The following is an 8805-nucleotide window of genomic DNA, read 5'->3' as shown; positions in this document are numbered from 1 at the left end:
TCTGAAGAAAGAAGCTAGCCGGACTGTGTGCACCTTTCGCTATTTCTCGACAAAATTTACGGATAAGGATTGGAGACTGCATCTTTGACTTTAGAGGAATTTACCAAACATGGCGTTTCTTTTAAGGCGTCCTGACCATTTGCAAAACATTGCTCCATTTTAAGACATTTTAGATTGTACGTTGGTTTGCTAAATTTCTTTGTCGCTAAGATGATGACAAATTGCGATGATGATCCATCTTCTATTAGATGTGAAATCGATTCCTAATCCGTACCCTTAATCTTATAGTATTAGGCTATGGCCAACTTATTGGTTAGAGATTGGATTAGGGATCGATTTCATCATTAAACGCGGAATTATTATCCAAATTGCAGTCTGTTTCTTCAAGGAAAACGGAAGGGAAGAATTCGTCCTAAGGATAAGAAAATTGTTCACTAAAATGTGTCTATTGGTGATAATTTGAGAAATTTGGCTTCATATTTTCATTCTGCACTAAGTGCTCTTTTCATGGCTCAGTAAGGGATTACGTCCCGTGATATACAATGCCTCACTTGAAACTACGATTAGAATTAACCTGCATGCTTGTGCTAGGGAGTTCTTTTTTTTCTCTGAGCAGTATAACTATGTTGTTTTTCACACGTGTTTCTATATGGGTTGTTAGGGACATAAGGCCACAGGTGTGCTGTGCAGTTAGTCAAAATTTTCTCGCAATCGGAGTTGATACGGTTGTCGGGCTTGAGGAATGCATGTTGCGTGTCACATGCGCAGACACTGATGTCCACCTGATTGTCACGTCGAAACTGTTGATTTTCCGGTTAGCACTTGAATATTTCAATGTCTATGATGGGATGGACGAAACTCATGCTGTGTTGAATACAAAACATATCCAATTGCACGATTTACGTCAATATTTAAACCATCAAACTACTAACGTTCGAGACCATGTCTACAAATTTGTCATATCTAGTTTGCATAAAAAGCGTGCTTTTTTCCAGCTGCTTTTTAACTTTCTTCAACAAAGACCACGCGACTTTTTCGATGTGATCCCACTTTAGTATGACCAAGTTTCGCTCATCCTTGTCATATAGTCGGCTAGGTGACGCATGCTCTTTATTTCATACCCGAGAGGCACCACCATTCATGTAAACTTGCACCTGTCTTTGAGTGATCTGCTTGTAAATAGCTTTGTAAATAAATTATATTTAGTTTTCAATTGTCATCAATATAGTATGGTAAAAACAAACTGTTTTTGATCGACTTAATTTTCTGCACCAAAGCTCGTATAAACTACGTGCTCTCAACGAGAGTAACATCAGGTGTATGATTTATCTTTCATGGTGGTAAGTTTTTACCTAACGTGGTTTTCAACGCGACAAAGTATGTCAGAAACGTTGTGCATGCATGTGACGTCAAGCTCTCAAAGATAGCCCACAAAAAAACTTGAAGTACAAGTTATGCAATTTCGAGAAAGCAAGAAGCTTTGTTGCCCCCTTTTTCAATAAATTTTTTGGGCCCGAGTTACAAAGTTTTGGATAGATGGAGGAAGGAAATCAACCGAAATGTTTCAATTTCAACTGATATACCCTACATTGGAGTATGCAAATTGACTCAGACCAAAAAAAACACGTTGCAATTACACTTTATACAAAATATATTGTTCTGTCGATTTCACATTTCACACTTAGACCAGATGCAATTTTGGTTTGTTATTGATTAATGAATAATTTAGCTCATCCCAACTGGCGTTGTTTATATACAAGAAGTACATGATCTATCTTATTTCAAGAGTACTTGAGTAAACAGGTTTCGGTAATTACTCATCCAAAGTTTCGTCGTCAGCTGAACTCTTGTTTTAGAGGTAACCATGGTCTTGAGATATAATGAACAAACTTAGTATAGGTTGCTTTCATGTACGACTAACAACTAAATATTCACAAATAGTTCTTTGCTGGTATATTTACATAGAAAATCTTTAGAAAATCTAGGGAGAAAATAGGAAAATGAATATCATCGAACAAAAAATATAACTCTGTTTACATAGGATGGCGGCCTAAATATTTATATGCAATTTAATGCATCGTAGTAACGCAAGAAGCAATATTTTACCAACACATCAAATAGTTATTCTTGTGCCGTTTCATGCCATTTCCAATATCGTCGCCGTTAGGCGTTAATCTACTGTCGACACCGTTGTCCTGATAACCTCCCTTGCTTTTCATTCTGTACGACATGTCGTTTAGCTAGGAAAAGCACAAATGGCATATTTACAAGAATTCTTAAAGCTATCCCAGCATTCAATATGGTAAAAATTTCAGGATTTCATTACTATTTCACAATTTTCTACATGATTTAAGACCGAATTAGTTCTACAATAGATATTGGCCTCGTATTTCACGCCCCGCGATAAGTCAATTCAGCTAGGTTCTTTGAATGTCGAGTTTGAAGCGAAATTTTCTTGGTAATTATAAAGATAGACCAGCACACAAGACCAGACACGAAAATGTTTACGAATTAATAAAATTAAGGTTGATTCGATTATTCATTAAGATATAAACAAAAGGACAACGAAAGATTCGTATTTGGTGGCTGAAAACAAACAAGAGATAATGAAAGCATTTGAATTGTAATAAACGACTATAAAATCTATAAATGACAAGAAGCATTAGTGGTAATAACGAAACAGTACTAAACGCTTTCAAAAGGCACTCACATCTACAGATATTCCTGATATTTGTACTTCTCCCGACCCGATGGCCTGTATGCTATAAAAAGCGATGTCTTTATGCATTGACGGTGTATAAATACCTGTAGTCGATGTTCGTCGAGATAAAGTAGTCTTTATAAGCTCAAACGACTTCATTTGTTGGTAGAAAGTGAAGACGTACCTGAAAGTTCATAGGTTCTCCAATCATACTTCTGTCGATTCTGGGCCGTCGCTAGAGAACAAGACGATCATATAATAAGTCTACTTAAAATGTTTAATCTTTTAAAAACACAAGGTAGCCATTTCCCACCGGTGGAGGCTGCTCTGTTATACAGCAAAAGCACAGCCAACTCGGACTCATAACCATGCCAAATTTTAACGTAAAACGCTGAAGTTTATGTCCGATCGAGTAAGACGAAAATCGTCGCCTTAAGATGACATAATCTCGCAAGATTTTGTCCGAAGATTTTACCAGACCGAGTATGACTAGCATCAACGCTCAATCTACTATGCAAAGTATGGCGAGAATGAGAGGAGGTGCCAAATATGAAATGTGCGATTGTAGATATATTTGACGGCGAACACGCTTCTCCGGGATAATTTTGTCGAATGGATTCCAGGAGATGCAAGAAACATGGAAGATTGTTGATTTTTCGTTTCGTACAAAATTATTTGGTAAGTCTCTGCTGTTGACCAACATTTTAAGATAAATGGCTTGAAAGCAAAGAAATTTCTTCCTTGACAGTGTCACTAACCCAATACAGTGAAAGAAAGTCATGGAAAATAGCAAACACATAAAGAACCAGATTTTCATATATAAGTAATATATTTAGGAAACACAAAAAGTTGCTTATTGCCTATTGTCGATTTTTGTTATCTTTTCAAACTTAGATTTCAGTAAAAATTTCAAAAAATTTTTTGATGTCCGCCCGCCATTAAAATTCAACTATAGAAGAAAAGTCTCATCTTTGGCTTTTAGTTTGCTGGTCGTTACATGATGTGCTTCAACAGTTGCTGGTGGCCACCATTTTGGCATGAAGCTTGCATAATGGTAATCATTTTTTCATTAATTAGTTATTTTTCTGGTAATTCACTGATTATTCTCCTTTTTTTCAATCAATTAGTCATTTTCTTTATGGAAATTTTCAGTATACAACTTGCTTTGTCAGGAAAAATCAAATAAGTCCATTTTCGTGAAAATTTTACATGAGTAGCAAAAGATGATTGCATATCGAATGAATCAAAGTTGCCTTGACAGTTAATGTTGCTTTTAACACATGCATGGTAAAATCAATGAACATAACCTTATTAGAAAAGTGCAGGAACTTTTTCACAGGTTTTATCAGCTAATGTATTTTTGCCACGAGAACCTTTTTCAAACACTTTAATGGCCTTCGCCAATTTTGTTAATTATAACCGGCATTCAGAATTGAGGTGCTGGTGTTGATTTGAGCTCAGGCCCATGGGTTAAGTGTTGGCATTTGCAGCCAACTTCATTATGAGGAATTTTCATGGCTATTATACACTGTGAAATCATTTAACTATTTCCATGTCTAAAATTACCACGTTTGTAGACAATTTTGAACCCAGACGATTGACATGATGACTCATATGATTTCGACAGTTATCAATAATAAAAAAAGTATTTTTTAAACCAGCAAATGTGTCACGACATCACATTCACAAAATGATAATAGTTTAGTGTGCATTTGTTCAATGACACGCATTTTCCCATCAAGTCCTTTTGAATATTGTTTTAAGCTTAGATAATTAAAACATCATGACGACTTTGTAGGTCGTTAATAAGCAGCTAACGCAATTGCGTCTCGTGGGAATGCGTTTAGGCATGTGTGAAGCCCAAATTGAAGACATACGATGCGATTAAAACGACAAATAATTTGAATTAATTATCGTTTAAAGTATGCGATAAATTATTTTCAGCTGCAAACACGGGCGAACGAAACCGACACCACATATATTCATGGCAAATGACACGTACAAACGTTCGTTGAAAAATAATATAATGACTTCACAAATAAGCGGTAAAAAGTGATGTAGCAATTAGCACCGGACATTGCAATCTTTCATTTCTCCCTTCCATAATGAACGAGAGACAAAAAGCGCAATAGACCATGTTAAGTTTATTACCTGTGCCGTTCTCGCCTCACGAAATGCATCCAAATCAAAATCCTCGTGAATAAACTAGGCCTTTCATCGCCTTCGAAAGTATAACAGGTTGAAGCGATGTTTACATCGGTCCTGTCTTGAAAAACGCTCGTTTCAATGAATTTGTCTTGTGGCTTTGTTTACTTCCGTTTATATTACACCTGTCGTGACGTCATGTTGACCATCTGCGCAAACGCGATATTCCCGAATTTTTGACTGCGAAGGTTAGAATGTAAACAGTAATGGGAAAAAGGGTCGGTGGTGTCTACCTACATGATCAGGGTTTTGGATTCGTTCGAAGTGCAATGAGCTACAAAACACTATGAATTTGTTAAAACTAAAGAGCGAATAGTTTGTTTTCATCACTTTTGTCGGATTCACTCAATTTGGAAACCCGTTCGTTCATATTGGTGGTTGCAACCATCCCCTGAGAGTAAGAGAATAATGGAATGCTCGCCATGTTGGATGAAATTTGCATTGTACATAAGGAAAATCCTTTGAAAGAATAAGGTGCGGTGTTTGAAATTAAATGTAGATATGATCTTCGGACTTTGTTGGACAATTTAAGCAATTGTCTCATGAACCTGAAAAATTCAAGTGACTCAACGGGAAAATCCTTTGTTAAAATCATCCAACATGGCGACAATGACGTAGCTTGCAACCCAGGAATTAGATGTGTGAGGGGAGGGTAGGCAGAAAACTGCGATGCCATTCTCTATATGAGGCTGAATTTCACCCAATAAATTGATAGAGCAATGAAAAGTCAACGTTCTGCTTCGGTGTTCGTGTTGTTAGGTAAATACGAATAGCGGAGATTGTCAACATTGACTTTGAAAAGTTGCTATTTTCATTTAATATCGGTTTTCACTAAATGTACTTACGTGTGTGGAAGGTGAGGTGCAGACGGAGGGTTGCGGCCAGCTTGTATTTGACCAACATGGAGTTTAGGTTCTTAAGTGATCCCAATCATTGAGAGCCTGACCACCCTGTCCACACCTTATCACACCGAATCAGGTTCTGTAGAAAAGAAAAATGAAAAAGCAAAATTTGTTCTTTACTTCACCGCAACGTGTCGATAATGATGACCTAATGCTATGTCTGTGAATATGTCCGATATGATACTCGTTTCCAGTCTGCATGCGCCGTTCCCACGATATTAACCTTGGTTAATGCATAATCTTGTTTACCGCAAAAAAGTGATGAAAATTAGCATTGACGTATTGTGATTATTCTTTATGACATGTCGTCAAAACAGGGGTGCGGCCACGGAATATTTTTCTTCTTCTCCGTAAACAAACTGCATTATGTGTTGACCAAAGCAAATGACAAACTGAACATGCGATTAAGCGAAAATTTGAATTGTAGCGTTTCTTCTATAACAACCGAGCTCTTCGTCGCTCGTTATCATCTGCATTCCAATAATAAACATTACATTACAGCAGTCGAAGTGCGTTTGTCTTATGTTGGTCGAAAATAAATCGCGTTTACGTTTACAAAATACAACTGTTTTGTACGTGACAGGGGTTGACAATGACGTTATGGAGCATCGAATAACAGATTCACGTGCACACTACCACTTGACAAAGTGACCTATGGACTTTTAATTTGAACTTCAGCTGTACGTAACTGTTATGTCATTGTGTGGACTCGTGTCCACAAAATACATTATTTCCTCCGTCTCAGTAAATGTTGAATATATGGGCTTACTGTTGTATCAATAATATCGATAAATTATATTGACGAGTTACCCAACGGGTTTCCAATATCTACAAATATTCGTGGCAACTTATCAGTCCACTGTTGTTGTCCGCTAGTGCAATTGACCTTTTGTTTCTTCTTCCTTATGTCAACATCATGTATTGTATACAATCACCTGTTGTATCTCATGTTTTAAAGAATAATCGACGAGTTACCAACCGCTTACCATAAACTACAAAGATTTTTACTTATTATTTTGTCTACTATTTTATCTGCTTTTTTATTCACGTTTGTGTCCACTTAATCTTATCTATTGCTTCTTTTTTTGTTTGTTATTTGTTTTGAATCGCATTAGAACAGGTTCTTTTGTTTTATCTAAGAATTTGACCAATTACAGAAAAGTACCCAACGAGTTACCTAAACAGTAAACGTTTTCCTCGTTTTTGTTTGCTTTGTCTACTTTCGGGTGTAAATAATTATCTACTTCTGCTTTGTGTTTTATGTCTTTTTGTCTACACCGTATTTTTAAAGGGTCTAGTATTTTATTAATAGTAGTACATCGACGATTTATGGTCAAGTTGACAACGAGTTACCACAACCTACCAACATTGTGTGTGAACGTTTGCATCTGCTTTTGTATAGTTACTTTTTTGGGTGTAGTTTCATTGGCGTAGGAATATTGTTAATCATGGGGTGGGGTGGGGTTGTCTCCTCATCTGCTTTTGTTGTTACTTTGGGTGTAGTTTATCATTGGCCTATAGGAATATTGATAATCATGGGGGTGGGGGTCTCCTCATCTGCTTTTGTAGTTACTTTGGGTGTAGTTTATCATTGGCCTATAGGAATATTGATAATCATGGGGTGGGGGTCTCCCTCATCTGCTTTGTAGTTACCTTTTGATGTAGTTTATCATTGGCGTATAGGAATATTGATAATCATGGGGTGGGGGTGGTGGGGTGGTCTCCTCATCTGCTTTTGTAGTTACTTTTGGGTGTAGTTTATCATTGGCGTATAGGAATATTGTTAATCATGGGGTGGGGTGGGTTGGTCTCATCATCTGCTTTTGTAGTTACTTTTGATGTAGTTATCGTTGGTGTAAATATTGATAATTAGGGGTGGGGTGGTGATCTGATATTCATACATTCACGTTATAATTTTTTACAACAAAGGCTTTCAAAAGAACTTGTCATGAATATACGTTTTGCTCGCACTTTTCTTTGTACTTCCTTGTGTATCTGCTTTGTGTCTTATTGATGTCTACATCACTTCTACTTTGTTTTATATTTGTTTAATTTAGAATAATGGCGAGAGATTTGAGGCGGGAAACGGATTCGAGCTAAAAAAACAATTGCCCAACATAATTCGAAATAAAGCCATTTTAAAGAAATTATTTATTATTATTTGTAACGTTTAGTCTTCACACAAGACACATCAGACAGGTAGTTAAAATGATCAAGTGCGTTTCTATTTACATATTATAAATGTACCATTTTAGTATATGATGTACGAGCACTTTCTGTTTCCACCGTTTTGAGGAATTACCAACGAGTTACCACAAACTATAAATATTATCTCTATGTTTTTCTCTTTACTCAGTTCGTATCTTCTTTTGTATTTATTTATGTGAATAATTCTTCTTTCGATTTTTCATTTGTTTTTTATTTGTTTCAACATCGTGTTAGCAAGGCATTTCTTATTGTATGTAATCTTTAGTTTGATAAATACTATTAAATTAAAATACATGGAACGCTACTGAAGCAAGTGATTGATCCACCTACACCCGACACGCGTGTGTAGTGTTTCGATATTCTCTCTCGGAGTGAAAATTGGATTGAACTACACACGTGTCTAGGTGTAAGATTTGGCTTTAAAATTATTAGGATTTTCTATTACAGGTAGCGTTCCATGTATTTTAGTTCAATGACTAATACCGACGTCCTGGGCTTGCAACGCTTTGCACAAAATTTATGTATTTTTATCGATCATTTTTTCTGTATTTTTTATGTATTTTTGGTTTTTTTTTTGTCTAATTTATGTTTACTTTTATTTTTTTTTTAGTTTTTCCTCTATGTCCTTACTGGCGAATTTCCGGAAGAGCTATCGACGATTTACCTCACTCACCAATTCATGTTTCGTAGGTTTGTTTCTGTTTTTGAATCTTTTTGCTCGTTGTTTTGTTTTTGTTTATTTCGCTTTCATTTTCATTTCTTCTTCGTCTTTGCGTCATGAAAGTGAAA

At 36.1% G+C, this 8805-nt stretch overlaps 2 long non-coding RNA genes across 2 annotated transcripts; one reads left to right on the top strand and one right to left on the bottom strand.

Annotated features, from left to right (window-relative positions):
- Window positions 1-1696: 1696 nt before the first annotated feature.
- LOC124451325 lies at window positions 1697-3227 on the bottom strand. The gene is made up of 5 exons (XR_006950408.1): window positions 3015-3227; window positions 2886-2936; window positions 2711-2762; window positions 2113-2240; window positions 1697-1981 (listed from the first exon to the last, which is right to left on the bottom strand). It is a non-coding gene; the product is annotated as an uncharacterized LOC124451325 (long non-coding RNA).
- A 47-nt stretch (window positions 3228-3274) lies between these two features.
- Window positions 3275-8681, top strand: LOC124451326. Its single transcript, XR_006950409.1, has 3 exons — window positions 3275-3379; window positions 3684-3755; window positions 8627-8681. It is a non-coding gene; the product is annotated as an uncharacterized LOC124451326 (long non-coding RNA).
- Window positions 8682-8805: the final 124 nt, after the last annotated feature.

This window comes from Xenia sp. Carnegie-2017, unplaced genomic scaffold (genome assembly GCF_021976095.1).
Source record: "Xenia sp. Carnegie-2017 unplaced genomic scaffold, XeniaSp_v1 HiC_scaffold_24, whole genome shotgun sequence".
Taxonomy (NCBI): domain Eukaryota; kingdom Metazoa; phylum Cnidaria; class Anthozoa; order Malacalcyonacea; family Xeniidae; genus Xenia; species Xenia sp. Carnegie-2017.
Note: the sequence above shows the minus strand (reverse complement) of the source record. Positions and strands in the feature narration are given on the sequence as shown.